The 18,555-nt window shown below is 41.4% G+C and overlaps 1 long non-coding RNA gene across 2 annotated transcripts; it reads left to right on the forward strand.

Moving 5' to 3' along the window:
• Positions 1-1,009: 1,009 nt before the first annotated feature.
• On the forward strand, positions 1,010-18,555 carry LOC108098874. 2 transcript variants are annotated; one of them, XR_001771885.2, is made up of 2 exons: positions 1,010-1,597; positions 6,893-18,555. It is a non-coding gene; the product is annotated as an uncharacterized LOC108098874 (long non-coding RNA). The 2 variants fall into 2 exon arrangements; XR_001771886.2 differs by lacking the exon at positions 1,010-1,597 and adding an exon at positions 1,616-2,725.

An 18,555-nucleotide genomic window follows, 5' to 3' on the forward strand; every position in this document is an offset into this window, starting at 1 on the left:
ACTTAAGAGGGCCAGTAAGCCGAGTAATTATTGTATTTCCCTGCTATCACTCGTGCACTTTGTTGCTACGACCGTTTTGTGTTGCAAGCGGCAGTTAGTCAATAAGTGCGCTAATTATATACAATTCGCTGCCCAGGCCCAGAACACGAACAACCGAAAAGCCCAAACCGGGCAGATACACAGCGCACTAAGTGCACATACAGTGAACACACATAAAGTGGGGCAACTATTTTTCTTGGTTCCAAACCGGAAAACAAAAATTATAATAAATTGTATTTTTTATTCCGAATATTTTAATAGGTAAATACAAATTTTAATGATCGTTAATCATTTTTTTAAAACTGAGACATTCTAAATTATAAAAAAAGGACTTACAAATATATATATGTATATATATATCATTGGATCACACCTTTCAAATAGATTCTATACATTCTATTGGGACACCAATCGGAGAGAAGTACCGCCTGCTCCTGTTGACCTTCCTTAGCAGATGACCACTGTTCAGGGGCAGTAAACAAGGCGCGTCAGGGGAGACTGCACAACCTAAACTGCAAGTACATTCGAAGGGAGCGAGAGGGACGGCGATAGAGAGGGCGAGCGAGAAAGCGAAAGGGGATCAGATGAGGAATACCAACGTGTATGTATTTTACTGCGAGAGAGCTGCTTACTGCCATGCATGTGCACTTACACCAGAACCACTTCGCTGGCCGCTCTCTCCAGGCTTTATTACATAACATCCTTGAACTTGAGCTGAGCTTGCCCAGAGTTTCCTTTTTTAGTGCTATATACACACATACATATATGTTTTGTGCATGTTCTGCTCAGGCAGTGGAACGCACAGCTCCTTGCGCCACATACATATGTGACTGTCTTCTGGGCCCTCGTTCTTCTTCCCTTTTCTCCCGCACACTGGCCCGTTTCTTCTCTCTTCGCATCGGAAGCTTTCGGGCTTTTTTTGCAGCGACGACGACGGCTCTGCCATTTTCTGCTGGGCTGCGCGTTAGCATTGAAAGTGCGACAGGCGAGCTGCCAACAACGCTCCAATCCCAGCAAATCCCCAATCGGAACCAGAAGAATTCTAAACACAACAAATAGTACTACAAAGCTAAAGAAGACAAAAAAAAACTCAAACCAAACAATTCCTCTATTATTCGTTAAAAACTCGACACGCAAATGACATCAACAACGAAATTAAATTTTTGTCAAAACCCACTCACAATACCTAAGCAAATAACAATGCAAAATAATTGCAAATTAATTGTGTTCAAGAGAAGTGCTCGTCAAGCTAAAAAAATAAAAAATAAACAAGCTTAAAAACGGAAATTATGCATACCTTTCCTAAAATGATTCAACTCGATTATGTGCAATCTGTTTTGTGCTTTGACGAAAGATAGAGAAAGAAGAAGAAACGAATCGAAGAATGCAAGTGCATTTCACAACTGTTTTTAATACGTGCCCCCAAAAAGAAGTGAGCTCTGCTTAGAAAAAACTACAATATAAAACGAATCAGATAAAAAAAAAGTGTTAATACAAAGGAACAACATAATCTAAATGTAAAGCAGAAAAAACGTCTTCGTGACTGGGATCATTAATGGTGAGAAATTTAAAGAAAAGTATGCCTCTAAAATTTTTTCGATTTCGTCAGCCAAACTTTTCCGATTTTATACTTATGATAATACCTATGCATAAACAAAATTTTTTAAAATTAAATTTGGCTTGTATAACCACACAATGTTAATTCTTTTTTATATTACTTTCCATGGAATACGTTTTCTTAACCGCTTGGGAAAAAATAGAGCTTGCTTTGATATGTGATATTAATATTTTTCTTTATAACAACATATACGAAGTTATCCTAGCAGACGAAACCAAATTTAAAACGTCAATGTATGCAAGATTCGTATCCTTTTGTTGAGCTTGCAAAGCTCGGACGAGCTTTTTGCTGGGATCAAGGGATGAGGATCTCTTTAACCCCACCAAACCCTTGAAATTGTTTTTCAGCGTTTTGTTTTGTTTCGCTTCGCCTAGAAAAAGCGTCGCAATAAAAACAGGAATCCGAAAAAAGCAAAAGTGAGTGGCAAACACAGATAAAAGTGCGCAGATACGATACATTTTAGGGATGTGAAAGGGGGGAGAATAATGAATGAAAGAATGGCAGAGAGAGCCACCAAAGAGCGAGCCAGAGAGATAAAGAGAGAGTCAGTTTGAAGGCCATTGCGAAGGAGTCACATGTGCTTTTCGGGTTTTTGAGAGGTGTGTGGGGCAGTAGGGCAAGAGTGGAAGACTGCCCAAAAGCAGGCCCAAGAAACAGGAACAGGAAGAATCGAAAAACTTGACGAAAGAGAGCACACGAGAGCGAGTGTTTGTTGAAAGATAGAAACTCTGCCGACGTCGACGCCGGCCGAGGCAGCGCTGCGGCAGAGGCGAGAACTTTCCATGGTAGACGAAAAAGCGGCGACATTGAACAGCGGCACCTTCGACCGATCGCATTTGCCTTTTAACCAGCTAATAAATAAAAAATAAAACAATAAATAATACTTAAAACACTTTTCAAACATCCCCAAAATAAAATAGTGTTTGTGTAAGGATTAGGGCTTCTTGGCCCAAAAGTGACGCATCAGTTTTCTGAGCGAAAATCAAACCAAACAAAGTGCATGATAGAAAACAAAAAAGTATCGGCAAACACACAGACAAAAAGAAATGTGGCAGAAAACAGCAGAATGTGAGTAAACTGAATTGCGTCGTAGTTAACATTTTTTCGACGGCGTCATCAAAGGCACTTCGCCACCCCCGCCGAATTCCCCTTTGGCCCACCGTTGTTGTGATTGCGGAAAATACAGTCAACAATTGCTAAAAGCTAAGTTTTACAGCCAGGGGCTCGCCGAAAAAGGGGAGGAGTGTTTTGCAGGGTTGAACACCCCTTAATTAAAATAAATAGAAATATATAAACACGAATGCGATAAAAACAATAGATTTCGGTTTAGGGAAGTTTTTTTTATGAAAACTTTGTAGCTGCATTAGTGTATCCAAGTGCTCAAACTGTAATTACTAAATTGAATACCACAACTAAATAATCTCTATAACCTATATATTTTTCCTGGTAGCTACTGATAAAGCACGGCACATTAAAAAATGTAATCAAATAAATCAGTTAAGCCCCCGTGATAAAACCCATCAAACGCCACTGCTTTCAAAATACGTTCTCTCTTCTTTACACACACTCACACACACACAGTGACTTTCAATATGTTTTGGCCATCTCTCCCAATCATTTGTTTTCCTTGGCCGGAATTTGCAGAAATATAAAAATTTATTTATAACATAAACAACACGAATTAAGCCAACCAAAGAAAAAAGTACATAATCGCGAAAAAGCCACAACAGCAGCGAAAATAAACAAAACAAATGCGAAAAAGCTTATAAACAGTTCCGTTTATATACGATTACAAAAAAAAAGAGCAAAGCATTCGGAATTTGGCCAAAGGGAATTATGATTCTCAGGAACTTTGCGCGAAATGATGATGGCTCTATTTGCGTGCGAAAATGTGCTGCCATTTTGTTTGCCAGCTTCTGAGCTTGTTTATGACTTCACTCCACACCAACAATTAGAAACCAATTTCCAGGCAATTGTCGCTAAAAAAGAGAACGATGTGGGGAATAAGCTTTTAATGTAAACAAACCTAAGTGCGGCAAGGGATTTAAAATTTGAATGAATTCTTTAATCCCCTTCAAAAACTATATAAAGATTAAATGCATCGAACCGATTGCAAAAAGGCCAAGGTTATGATAGGTTAGAAATAAGGTTAAACCAGTTTATAGAGCTGTCCCTTTGTTCCTTAATCTTCAATCGATCTCTTTATTTAGTTCTAAATTGTATGTCATTTTAATGGACCATAAAAGCTGTGTTTATGACTAAACAATTTACAGAATGGCCGTTGAAAAACTCTGCAGTTTAATGGCCAGTCAGTCTGTTGATTTTCAATTGCATCACGTGTCATCAGCGGATCAGCAGATCAGTGCTGCTCTATTCTGTATTGCCAACTAATGTACAGATGCCGTACGTATATGTGTGACTCAGATTATCTACTGACACACGATCGGCCGAGTGCGGTAAACAATTCTGTGAAATTGTAAACTGCAGTTCGCCCAGAAAGGCAGAACGGCAGAGCAGCAGAACAGCACTCGAAATACTGCTATGTGATGCAGTCAATCAAGATCCAAGTGCAATTTCCCGGCGACCCCGCCCACCCCCTGTGGAAAACCGCAGGCCAACCTACACAATGCGATATTTTTGTATCTGAACTTGACTCGAGTTTAGCTTTGCGTGCCGCTTTTGTTTGCACAAGATACGGGTTCATCGATGTGTGCATCTGCATACGTGTGGGTAAATGGGATTTCGAAATTCGTTTACGTAACTCTCGCCCCATCTCCGCACGACCCACACTCATTACGGAATCACGGAAGCGAGGATGGGGTTGGGGTTTTGGGTTGGGGTTGGGCAGGAAAAGTCATCTTCACGGCTACAGAGAAAATAAAAACACCAGATTTTATCAGAACAAATATGGTAGAGTTCTGATCTTTGTTTTGTGGATATCAAAACGTCTAATAATCTTAACATTTTTGAAAGATGATTGAATGGATTTTAATTTCTGAAATTCTATTTCAGTTTATGATCTCGAATGATAAGTAATTTCATCTGAATGACGACATTTTCGAAACAGTTTTTATTATAATCCATCACTACGTATACGTAATTTATACAAATTTTCTTGTTCTTGTTCTTGTTCCGGCAACGACTAAACCAGCTTTTCTCTCTGTGCACCCTTTTAATTGCCCTGTGGCGTCATTTGTAACTGGGTTTGAGGGTATGTGGATGGGATTTGGGGATGTAGCTAGATTTTGTGGTGCTCTGGGGGTCGGAACTGAAATGGACAGTCCAAATAAGGTTAGAGAAAGATGATGACTCGGCCCAGGTGTTCACCATATTACGTATGCATCGCGTAAGCTGCAGTTCAAAATGGACAACAGTGAGAGAAAAGAAAGACACGGGGAAAGGGAAAGGGGAAGAGAAAGAGCAGACACAAATACATGGCTAACCGAAAAGCTCTGTCGACGTCGGCAGCGGCGTCAGCATCGCGTGTTGCCTTTCGTTCAGTGTGTCGCTCTCTCATTTCTCTACCTCTGTGTGTGTGCGTTTGTGTGTTTCAAGTTCAAGGTTAAGATACTAGTTGTACATACAGCACTAGAGCCGTGAGTGCAAGCGAGCTAGCAGCACGTAGTTGCCGTAGAGCTGTGCTGTACCCATGTGCATGTGTGTGAGTGTATGGCAAACCAGTTTGGCACGTTTCATTGCCAGAAAGAGATGCCAACACGTGCAGCGGCAAACAAAGAGGAAGCAAAGACAGCAGAAAAAGCAAAATGCAAAAAGCAGAAACAGCAAACACCAAACACAAAGAAAGGAATGGCGAAAAGTACGAACAATAAAACAAAAAGTGACGGCGGCAAACATTCACTGCCAAAGGAATAAAAAGCGAGCAAACATCGTTCTTTCTCACTCACTCGAGTCTTTGCTAAAGAGAAAAATAAGCTAACGAAAATACTTTACAAACTGTAGAAAATTCACCTTCACCTTTTCTTAAAGTTCTTTATAAAACATTATTAAATTATTGTAAATATATACTTAAATGTTGGATATCGAGCTGTTTTTTTGCTGTGCAGCTGATAAAGCCAATTTTCGACGCTCGCTTTGCGACACTTATTCGCACTTATTATTGCTCTATGCGTTTTGCCTTTCAGTTTTATTATCTTTCACTCACACACGCGCACGAATTCGCCTGTGGAGCTTTAATTGAATTGATGTTGATGATTACGGTGAGTGGCGACTGCAATCACCCCCTCCCCTCTGCCCCACCCACCCCCTTTCGACCTGTCTGACTACCTGCCAAAGCAAAACGAGAATTTCTGTTGGCCATTTAATTAATCGCCAGCGTGTTCTTACTTAATGGACTCGTAGCTGAACAATGTACACAGCAAAAAGCTGGAACATCGATCGCCCAAACCCAGAAATTGATTCTATGCACAGCACGAAAAGAGCCTATGATTGTGATCCAAAATAAATCTATTGTAATGTTTCTAACCGAACCTATTTGGACATTTCTCTCCAGAAACATGTCTCTAGTTAATCAGTATTTATAGCCGCACTAGAACTAATTCTGACTACACTCATGGCACTAAAATGTGTACGTTTGTATGTAAATACATAAATAACACATTAAACCAAATTCCATTATGCATAGCGACGAGTTCGTTGCACCAGCAATGCAATTTGCAATGTGCAATGCACTCGAAAAGACCTTGAGTGGGCGGTCTTTAGGGAGGGGAGCTGCTACCGCGAACCTAGAAAATAAAAATCTATTTTCACTCGGATTTATGCATAGGGTGAATCACTTTGCGAAATAGGGGAATATTTTGCTTTCGATTTAAGAAAAGCTGAGGAGGAAAAGGCAAAAGTACATAAAATGGTTTCGATTTTTGAAAGATAAGCTATCCCTTTTTTTATCGTTCTTATGCATGCAATAAAGAACTGTATGGAAAGCATATTATTATTATTATTCATTTTTTGACAAAGTTAGAGAACAAACATTTAAAGCAAAACCCCCATTTCGAAATCTAAATATAAAAATAGAGTTTTTTTTAATACCAAGTGTGGTTTGTGCAAATTCCACCAAAAAATTTCGCCCTCATAAAATGTGGAAACGAATGGCAAGCCGAAATGTTTGTTTATAGACGGACCAATGGCCAGCGCTCGTATGCTGCCGAATCGATAATGTTAGCCTGCATTTTATCGATGGACTTCTAAACAAAAATCTCTTTGTTTGTTTATTTTTAGGGTGGTGAGCTGCGTCAGCATGGAAATTTAATTAGCGACAGTTCAGTTCAGCTGAGCAGCGCTAAGTCGAAAGGATTGGACTGCCCCGCCCCCCGGCGGAACCCCCACCACGCCCACTTGGAGAGAGGGGAGATTTCGTTGATTTTTGCATGACGACAGCAAAAAGCGAAAAGGCGGAACAACAATCGAAATGCAACTGCACGCGTGTGTGTGGGTGAGCGAGCGAGGAGGCCTGTATTAAGCAGACATGCGCTCTTGCTCAGCGACTTGAACTTGAAAACTTTTTACTGCCGGCAAAAAAAAATGTGAGTGGGAGAGCGAGCACGCGAGAGAGAGCCCCCAGCAGGTAAGTATGTGTGCGAGTGTTTGCCATTGATTAGGTTAAACAAAAACAAAATCAGAGCAGAGCGCAAGCTTCGCTCTCGCAGCTTTCGGTTTTCGGGAGAGCAGCTTTTGCGTGGGCGGCTTAGGACAGCGTGGCTGACGTCGCTGCCGACGTCGGCCAACTGTTTGCTGTTGTAGTCACATACTGTTGCATACTTAAGGGGATAGGAGGATGTGGGTGGAAAGCGGAGCGAAAATCGGGGTGAAAAGCGGGAAAAAACGGCCAGGAGAACGGGGTGTGGGGTGTGGGGAACTGACCTCCACCTGTACGAGCCCAGCTGCAGCTTCCCTGCTGGCCAAGTTTATTCGGTGACGAGCGGGCAGCCGATGAGGTCAGCATCACGCATACGCCTAGTTATCCACTGGATTCCCCCGTATCCTGTTCGGTGCTTACGTGTGCGTGTGTGTGTGTGTGCGGTTCGGTTCCAAGTTCATTTTAAAGGCGCGTCGCCCAAAACAGCAAAATCAGGTGTGGAGAATTGATTAGCACAGCCCGAAATAGGTAAAAAATACCAACAATATGGTCGATGTTCCAGTGTGTGTGTGTGCGTGTCTGTGTGTGTACTTACATACAACTCAAGTGACGCACGCCAGCATATGGCAATTAAATTTGAATAATTAAGCAGCTGAGAAAACAGCGACACGAACCGAACTTTCTCTCTCTCTCTCTCTTTTTTTTCTCTCTCTCTATCGCACACACGAACCCAGACTTTTGGCATATGCAACACACGCTGTGTATCGTTGCTGTTGTTGTTGTTATTGTCGTCTTGCACCTTGACCTTTCCACACCCATGCAGCAGTAGGCGTGGGCAGCACTCAGATACACACGCCCCCTTCCGGGGATCGGGGATACGGATATCCGTATATAGACGCCTATGTGGAGCAACCCACAAGTCGGCTGGCAGCTGTTTGCAACCGAATCTAAGGAGACGCGATGCAGGCCAAAAACACTTCGGTTATCCCCCTGGCAAGAGGTCCAGTTTGGGGCAGCGGAAAGTTTTGCACACAAGTCACAGATGGCAGGAGTGCAATAAATTATACATTAGCAGAAGTGAGGGAAAACACACAGTTCAAATAGTGCAGGGGATATTAATGGGATCCGGTGAAGGATTTGTGCAAGGAAACAGTTTAAAGAAGGATAATTAACTACAGAAAGCAAGAGGATGAAAAGAGTGCAATGAAGAGTTTAGCATTCAATTTAGTTTTCTAAAATTAAAATTTTTATTATCAAACATTAAAAGTATAAATAGATAGCAGAGATAAGTTGTCTACCACAATACTTTACCCATTAATACAATTTTTACGCGCACAGTGAATCAAAGAGAAGTGAAGCATATTTCTGAAAACCAAAATATGACTTAGTAAGTGATCTGAAAATGAGTAAACTTGAATCGTAAAAGTGCAGCTAGATATAACTGTCGTGGAAACTTCATCTGCAGCTTGGAGCTGAGCAGAGCGACAAAAGTGGTTTGTGTCCCCGCTGAGCTTTTCCGCGAAAAGCTGATTGTCCATGTGCAACTGCCGTTGGGATACACCCTGTGCTCGCTTTGAATACAATGCAAGCAAGTGAACACAGCTGGTGGTATCCAGTGGCCGTTTGGCATCCTTGCAGCTCCAGAATCATCCAGGATACTTCTCCGAAAACTCAACACAGGGTAAGTCTCTCCGCAAGTCTACCAGTTTCCTGCTCAGGATAATACCATTTGTTTTGCAAGTCCAATTTATCAATAATTTTCATTTCGTTAACTTGTTTCTTACTTTCCGTTACGAACCTAATTTTGCCATACTAAAAAAATGTTCTATTAGCCATAAGCTTCGGTTCGATTCAACAAAGTATTCATTTCTCCCCAAAAAAAAAAAAAAACAAAAATAATAAAAAGAAAACAATGAAAAGAGATAAATTGGAATTTGAATAAAATAACCTTAGGACTTAAGAATCGTTTAAGAAAACAATCAGTGAGAAGACAAAAATTGCATATGATTATACTCAGCATTTTCTTGTTACACATTCAGAAAAGTTATAATTTCGCTTTTGGTTTTCCACTTGCTCCGATTTTCTTTTTAATTTGAATCTATTATTTACCCCCCTTCCCCATTTACACGCAAAGAAAGAGGGGGTTGCTTTTGGGGCTTTGAGGTGCGATGATGGGCGCATCGAATGCAACGCTCTGAAAACTCTTCAAATCATTAATTATTATGGCCCGCACAAAAAGCAAACCGTCCGTAGTAATGAGTGAAATTTTAGTGCGGAGCGGTCGCCCGTCCAATCAGCTTTAGAAATCGCTGGCAGAAACAATTAAAAAGATGTTCATGCTGCAAATTGATTTTGTTTCTGATTTATATACACAAATATTTCTTTTTTTCGCTCGTTTTTCTCCTGTTTTCACCCAGAGTCGCGTGCACTTGCTGCAAATCGAAAGCCGTTTGGCATTTTCTATTTTCGTTTCGCCTCGGCTTTTTGGCTCACAAGCTGCCAAAGCGATGCGATGCGATGCGATGCGATGCGGCATGGTGCGAATTGGCCAAGAGTTCTTGGTCCGAACTGCAGCTGTGCAAAGGCAACTTGGTGACATTATTTCGACATTTGCCAGCTCGCGGCTGCAGCCACTTTTGTCACTTTTGCATTTCAAATGACCGTCAATTATCCTTTGTCGACACTCCCCTTTGTCTTTTCTCGTTCTTTTTTCCCTGAGGTCAAGGAAAACGAAATTGATTTTCTGCCCGAGCGACTTTCTCCTTTCTCCCCCGTGATTTCATGGGTATTCGTATGTACTATACGGTGTACTATACAGTGTACTATACGGTGTGCATTTAAGAGTCTCTTCGCCATGTGACTTATGCAACCGCTGGGTTCTGTCACTGCCATGATTTTTTTGTCGGTCGAATGGCGCGGTGTAAAATCAATTTTCCCCTCGTGCTAGGCAAACAATTATCTGGTGGGTAATTAAAAAAGAAAACAACAACAGCCATCGGAACAGTGTGCATTTTGTGCTCTCGGTGACCTCATGACAAGTTTTATGATGAAATTAGCTGCGATTGAAGTGCTCGCATATAAAACGCCATCAAACTCAATAAAAACTCGCACTCAAATAATAGACAATGGCTAAGCGCGACGACTTACGCAATCGAGGGATATAGAAATCAGGCTTTACTTGCTTTAACTACGGAAATAGCAAGCTTATGGTCAGCAAATTAAATCATTAATGTATGGGGAATAATTATAAATAAGTACTGAGCCATCGCGTTGATTTCTTCAAAGAATAAAACTTTTAAAATGCTACTCGGAATGTTTAATATATACACAATTAAGCTATAAATTTACAAAACATATACCAATTTTCCTAAGTGATTTACATTATTTTGTGTTTTTTTTTTGGCAAACCGTTTAAGCCAAAAATTTGAACAATTTCTTGACAAAAAATTTAAAATAGTTTAATTTACTAAAGTATTTATTTCCCCATTACCACAACTGCTTACAGATTTCCCGTTTATTTTAATTTTTTAAGATATCATTGAACAAGGGTTCTATGCACTGTTAATGAAAATTACAGCCGATTGTCTGACAGTCAGCGCACCTGAAATCATTTATCGCACAAGATCATGTGCTGTAGCTCTCGTTTTATCGAAATAATATTATAATGGCAGTACGGCCACTAATCACACGAAATGCTTCAGGTCATGCATGACAAGATTAACAATTCCGATACCAGCTGTTGGCCTCAAGCGGAACGGTTGCGGGGAAAAGGCGGAATTTTCAATTTAAGGTTGACCTTAGAACAAAATTTGATCGATAATTTCGCATAATTGTGGAATCTCTCTCGCGCGCAAAAAAAAAAAGAATAAAAACTGTGACACATGCACACGGACACGCACATACATAGAGGAACGTCACCTTGAACATTAAACTGCAACTGTGCGAGTGGGACAGTTAGCTAACAAAAGAGAGGGGGATAGATAAAGAGAGGTAGATAGTTTTTGTTTGCGTCATGTGCAACTGCAAAAGCTGCTGGCTTCCGCTGTGCGTGCGTGTGTGTGGGAGGAGAGAGCTTTAGCCGAAAGCTTGCTCTCCGGCGCTCTCTGCTTGTGGGGCCGAGTGTCACAGCTTTTTTGAACGAGCCGAGCAGCTGACAGTTGCGCTTCAGCGTTAGACCAAAGTAGTTTGACTTTTCAGTTTTTACCCGCGAAATGAAAAGTTTGTGTGCTCTGCCCGAGCATGAGTGTGTGTGTGTGTGTGTGGTGTGTTGTGGCAGCTGCATTTGCAGCGAGAGACAGAAATACATTTTGCACAAAATTCCGCCCTGCATTTAGTATATTTCACCTTAGAGCGTCTTTGCCACACACACACAAACGCACACACACACCAGCAACGGAGAGACAGACACACACGTGGCCATCAAAACGGTATCGGTTCGCGTCGCGTTTGGCCTAAAATTGTAACAGTTTTCCTTTACGACGAAAAGAAAAGCCAAAAACGCAGCTGCAGTCGACGTCGCTGCCGCTGCAATCGCCGACGCTCGTTTCTGTGTTGGCCAATTGCCGTTGGCCAGCTTCAGTGTTCATTTCCCCATCGAGTCGGCAACAACGAGCGGAAGTCGCTGAGAGGCATTAAACACACAGCTGGCGGACAGTCGATCGATCCACCGAACAGCTGATTAACTGCGTTTTCCCTACCAACAACCAACAAAACCCATAGTGTGTTCTTACCTCCTGGATTGCATAAACCCATTAAACCAAAAAACACCAAAGCAAACCCCAAGCCAAACCAAACTCGAACCCAAACCAAAACAGGCCTTCACTTTTTTTCGGTGGCGTATACGTAATATCAGTCGGCTAGCTGCACATCTGCCATTGCAATTGCATTTTCGCTGGGCATTATGCAATGGCACAACAAAGAGACACCCTGTAATTGGCATGGCGAATAACAAAAAATGGGAAGAAAAAAAAATGGAAGGAAAAAAAAACAATGGCCGTGCAATGCGAACACTTTTTCGCTCACACACATTGTTAAGTAGTAGTTTTTGTGTCTAGTCGGGCAATTTGTTTAAAACAATCAGCGAGCGGCAACTACACAGTTGTGCACGGCGGCTTTTTCTCTCGCTCGCACTTGCCGCAGTGGCAGTTTTAAATTTAGTATCGCTGCAGTCGCTTGTAACCCAAATTTCGCATCTCTCTGTGCAATTCGCTTCTCATCTTATATAAGATGCACACAGAAAAAAAGAAAAAAACAAAAACTCAAACCCTGTTAATTGAAAATGGGGATCTGCTGCTGCGCTAGTGAAATCTCAATCTCAATTAAAGTCTGGCTTTCGGCGACTTCAAAAAGGGTAGATGAATTTCAGGCGAGGGCAATTAAATCGCAGGCACTTGCAATCCGAGAGCAACAACAACAATTCACTTACATTTACACTCACACACTCCCACTCACACATTCAAACACTTGACCTTGCTCGTTTTCGCCATGTGGAAACACAGTACGTATACGTACTGTTGGCCCGCATGTGTGGGGGCAAAACAGCAAATTGCAATATTTTGTGTAAAAATAACGAATCGACTTTTACATAAGGCCAATCGGTAAATAGAAAAAAATAGCAAAACACACACAGCAACCTACACACGCGAACCGCCATACACCTGCTGTGGTGTGCGTGTGTGGGTGGGTGTTATGAGGTCGATTTTTTTGTTGTTTTTCCCCCGCTCGTGTGGGTGGATGACTGAAAAATGCATTTGACACATAAAACAGGCGTGCAAACACAAACAGATATTGTAAAGCAGATATTTCCAAAGCCAAAGCAAACTCAAAAGCGAACAAAAGGAGATGAAGAAACACCGCTTATCTTGGCAAGAGAAATACGAAAATATTTTAGTGATTCATTGCAAAAATCCGAGTTGATTGATTTGCTGGCTTGAGGGAATACAAAAACCAGTTTAAAGCTAGACAGATAACTTAAAATTCAACAAAAATTCGCTTAAAATACCCAAAGAATTGGCAAAAATTTGGTAGTAAAATACAAAACAAGTTGAAAGATTTTTCTAAACAAAAAGTAATAAATTTATTCTTTGAACTTTGAAGTCTGCTATTCGTTATTAACACAGCCAGCAGCGTTTATAAATACCGAGGTATATATGTACGTTTTTATAAACATTCGCCAGAGTGCCGCGAATTTTTGTTCAATTTGCATTTGGATTTTGGACCTTAACTGATATCAGCAGCAAAAACAAACGTAAACCCCCAATAAACAGATATCGTTATGACATCATTGTATGCGGCATTCTCTGATGGATCATTGAGCTGTGCTGTACATATATAGAATACTATATGTATATAGCTAGTCAACCTCACTTGTATCGGTTAAGCCTTCTAATTTGTCAAGCCAGCAGACTAGAATGATTATCGCCTTTGCTGATAAGACAGTCTAGCAGTCGGTAGTATTTGTTCAGATTTATAAAAAGAAACCCGCATGAATCACGTGTTGTATTTGTTGGCTTCGAAAGTTTCGAAAGATTTTTCTTGAAATCAAATGTATATAGAGGTATTTGTTGTGAAACAACGTTCTGCTGCCTTTTGGCCAACAGGGGCGACCTTCAGCCCGGACCGCAAGGTCGTTGGTGGGGAGATGTGCGATGTCGGTGCAGCAGCAGCCTGCAAACTACTCCGCATGGAGGTCGATCCACCACGTCACCCCGCCAAAGAGCCAAGCCGAATCACTCACTCTACAGAGCGGTTATGTAAAGGGGAAATTGGGTCAGTGTTATGACCCAGTTTCTGGGCGGAGAAGCCAGCCAGCCAGCAAGCCAGCAAAACCAGCAAGTTGCAGTTTGATTAGTTTGAAATGGGCTTTTTGGCACCTCGGATAATTACAATTGAATGGGCTTCGTGACGCCCAGCTTATTGATTTTCAGTCAGGGCAGTCAGGGCAGTCAGTCAGTCAGCCAGTCAGCTTATGTATTATAGTATAGCCAACCTAGATAACTTTGGCCTGGCCCAAGTGTATATGGGTATCTATCGGATACACGGATACACGGCACCATCCATGGCCTGGCTGCAGTCGTGAGCTTAGCCAAGGAGCCAAAAATAAAAATTCTCTTTGGCTGCGGGCCAAATGCAGTGCACATTGGTTTCGCAAGGGTGTGGATTGGAGGGCGGTTCGTTTTTGCAGGCTAAAATCAAAAGTGAAATGTTGCCATGCCACAAACAACACAAAAAAAATGCAGAGAAAGAGAGAAAGAGAGATAGAGAGAGAGTGCATCAGAGAATTTATCTATATTTATTTGCCAGAATGCTGACATTTATTAGTTTGCCCGTTGAATTAAGTGAAAGAGTGCTCTATAAATATGGCTAAAATGCAGTAGCATGACAAATTTATGGCCCACCGCATAACTCATCTATTACCCACTTTTGAGAAACACCCTCCCCCTTCTCCGCCCCTTTGCCGCCTCCTTTTGTGTTACAAATTCAATGCACACTTGTGTGTCACTTCGCCTGCCACTTATTACATCACCCAGAAGGCAAAAGACACGATAGGCAATGAATGCTTGAGGCCTATAACGATTTGGGTCAACCTGAACCTGCCAACAAATCTACACACAGACACTCACGTTCACATTCACATTCAAACGGTTTTATCGATGTCTTTTCGGCCAATTCGCCAAGTCCGTTTGTTGTTCTTGGCAGAACAGTTTAAACTTTGATGGATTCAGTCGTCAGTTATTCAAAGAAAGTTGCTCAAAGTATCTGCATTATTTAACTGCGAGGTTTCTAGAAAGGCAATAAGCTTTCAGCTGGGTTTTTGGCTCCATTTCAGTTTAAATTTTTCGAAGAAAATAGCTTACAATTTTCATTGTCAAACAGGGTTTTAAGCTTTACAAACAGAACTTATAAATATTGTTATTCCTCCAACATAAATTCACTCAACACGTTTCTCTGTACAGATCCATTTAGAAATGACGCGTAACTAGATTATTTTTATGGTCAGACCTTCCCCTAATTCTCTACGTTTTCTTTCATACGCACGCAGCTATGATCTTTATGATCCTCTATTGGGTATCACGCCTTTCACGCATGACTCAGTTCGTTTGGTTCTTTTTATAATTTTAGACGAAATTGCCACAAAAAAACCGAAAGCAAAAAACATGTATGCTTCATTCAGCGGCGTTCGTCATTAGTTAGCTGCGTCAATTGCGGTCTCCGTTGATTATAAATGCCGCTGGGGCAGCCACGTAAATGGTGACGGAAAGCGAGATAAATGTTTTGGAATTTCTTAGCCCCAGCTAATCGTGGCCAGGCAAACTTCCATTTACTTCCACTGTTGCCGACCGAACACACGATCCGCTTCCGAAAAAAAATCTGACGAAAAAGCAAACGCCCAAAAGAAATCATTCAACATTCAACATTCAAATTTGTATGAATTGTGGCCAGCCAGACAAGGGCTGCCTTTGCTTTTGGACTTGTCTGGCTGTTTTTGTTGTTGTTGTTGTTTCCCGTCTGCAGATAAAGAATCGAATAGCAAGCATTCCGCGTCTGTGATTACGTATACGCAGCGTTTGCCGAACCATGGGTTTTCACTACTTAGCGGGTGCGCGTGTGCTTTTGCCTACGAATTTCATGGATGTATCTGTATCTGAGTCAGTCGAGTGTGTATTTAGCAGATAATAAGTGCCGAGTCGGCGTGCGTGTTTTTTTTGTCGGTTGTGCGGCTGATCATGCGACCCATTGAAACGAAAGGGGAGGGAAGGCTTATTTTCTTTGATACTTTTTGACTTTGATAGCCCGACTTTTAAAGACACTATTTGCTATATAACTTCATAATGAAATAATAGATTTTTAAAGAGTTTCTAATTAAATAGTCTTTTTTTACACTCTATTTGAGAGTAAATAGAATCTTTCCTTTTTTTTCCATTATGAATTATTTGTCACAGTTTACCAGAAATTCAGTCGGATGAAAAATTGCCATTTTCTCGCAAATTGTTTTTCCACCTCAGCGCTGGCTTCATGTTTCACGATATTCTTTTGGCACTTTGCAATTCTTTTTGGCCAAGTCAAACAGTAATTTATTTAAGTAGCGTTATGGCCCTCTATTTCGGTTTGGCAACACTTCGGGTCACTTCCGGTGACGACAACTTCTTTGAAACTCTGCCGGTCGGCGGTAGCAGCTTTTATGACCCAGATAAAAGTAAACGTGTTGGTCAACACGGAATGGCTAAAAGGGGTATGGGAAGAGGAGGGGGATTTCGAGGGGAGAACTGAGCTAGCGAGCGAATGAGGGGCCATCGGTTCATGAAGTGCTAATGAAAAATGCTCAGCATTTGCCTAATGAAATTATAACTGAGCCACTAAGTGGGCCATAAAGAGGAGCGCGTAGCCAAGCGGTAGCGAGTGGGGAAGGGGAAGTGGATGGGGGAGCGGTAGAATGGGGCGAGAAGGTGTTTTGGGGCATTTTAGAAACTTTTCATTCGACTGGCAGGTCGAGCATGTAACCCATTTAACATTTAACGCACATGGAAACGAACGATTTGACGGGCACACATGGAAAAATGTGCCTCCGCACTTTGTTTCTTTATTCAGTTAACGCTTTTTAAGCTCATGAGCTAGCTTTTCATTTATCAATACACACTTGCGCACACAGCGACACAAATGAGCAATAATTTATTTAATTGCCCGAGCTCTTGTTCTTTCGAAATTAGAACGCACACACACCAACACACACACACACATAGTCTGTTCGTTGGCACGCGATTAAAAACTAAATGGTTACACACATTATGAATTTTACAAGCTACAACTGTTTATCTGTCAGATATTTCACTCTATATATATACATATATATAGTATGTGCATGTGTGTGCATATAGATGACACATCGCGTATACGCAGTGTGTTTGCCGTCTTGTTCGCTCGTTTTTTTAATTGCAAAAACTCAGTTTTTTCGTTGTACGTAGCTCCACTCGAGATTCGTTGGATTTTATTCCACAACAATTGTTAGCATTGGTCTTGTTCCTCCACTTCTTCTTGCCTTTGTTTATTTGGGCTCAATGTTTTGTCCTCGTTTTTGGATTTATTTTCTGTTCATGCGCCACACCTAGAGTCTAGTGAAAATAAAAGCAGCCAAGCAAGTCGAAATTGAAGGCTGCATTGGCCAAACTGCACCTATTTGCCTTTGCCAGAATGGAAACGAATCTCTGCTCCAGAAAGCATTTGGAACTGCTTTGATGAGCCAGTCACCCTGGGCACACGAATTCCCAACGAATTTCGGCAATGGATTACTTTTTGAGCAATCCGTTTATAATCTCCCCGCTTATCTTATCGCCCCCTTGGGGAAAATGGGTTGCCAGTTGCGTTTCCGCCTAGGTTTTACCAGCTTACATTGCGCTGACTGATGGCACCGAGCACAAATCGAAACAAAAAAAAAAACCGAAACGAATGGCATTTGGTGACGAACAAACGACTTGTGTAACTCAATGGTAATCGGGGATCGATAATCAGCGATCCGCATCGACCCACTTAATAGCACACACACCCCGCGGGGCCCACCTACATGCATATATCGCCTCGATCCGCTGTTCCAATAGCTTATCACCACTGCCAACTGCGCACCTTGGCACCTGCGACTGCTTATCACCTGTTTCGAGAGCGATTTGGTTTGGTGGGGATCGGGTTCTCAGCTCATGGTTCATTGTACTCGGTTTCCCAGTCACATTTCCCTTCCAGTTCCAGTTCCCTCGCCACTTTTGTTCTGCATGCGTTTGAGCTTTGTTTTTGGTTTTTGGAGTTACCTTCGTTCTTTTTCGTTGAGTCCAATCCAGTAAAATAGCAGCCAGAAGATCGATCGACTTATCCAATAGCTGCCAATGACACTGCCCCACAAAAAAATAATAGAAAAGAAAAACGCGACGAGGCGCCGTGCTCAACATAGTTTTAGTTTTTATTTCAGTCGAAAAGAAAAATAAAAACAATAAAACGGATAATGCATCCTTTGAAGGTTTTGGGCTGCGTGTCAGGAGTGCATTTGCACTGAAACATTTTGAAGCATGTAAATGCACTATCTGGTACGACATTCCAGAACGTACAATCTTCCCGAATGCAAGAAAATGCGAGCAATAAATATATGCAATTTTTGTGATAGTGTGACATACAAAATTCTCAAACTGATTTTATTAAACCGAACATATAAATAAGAAATAAATAAGTTTACTGTTAAGATATACATACTTGTAAGACACTGTTTTTTAAATAAAGAATTAAAATAAAACATAAATATCTTCCATGAAGATTTTAAACTGTA

The sequence above is a fragment of the Drosophila ficusphila genome, unplaced genomic scaffold (genome assembly GCF_018152265.1).
Source record: "Drosophila ficusphila isolate 14025-0441.05 unplaced genomic scaffold, ASM1815226v1 contig_791, whole genome shotgun sequence".
Taxonomy (NCBI): Eukaryota; Metazoa; Arthropoda; class Insecta; order Diptera; family Drosophilidae; genus Drosophila; species Drosophila ficusphila.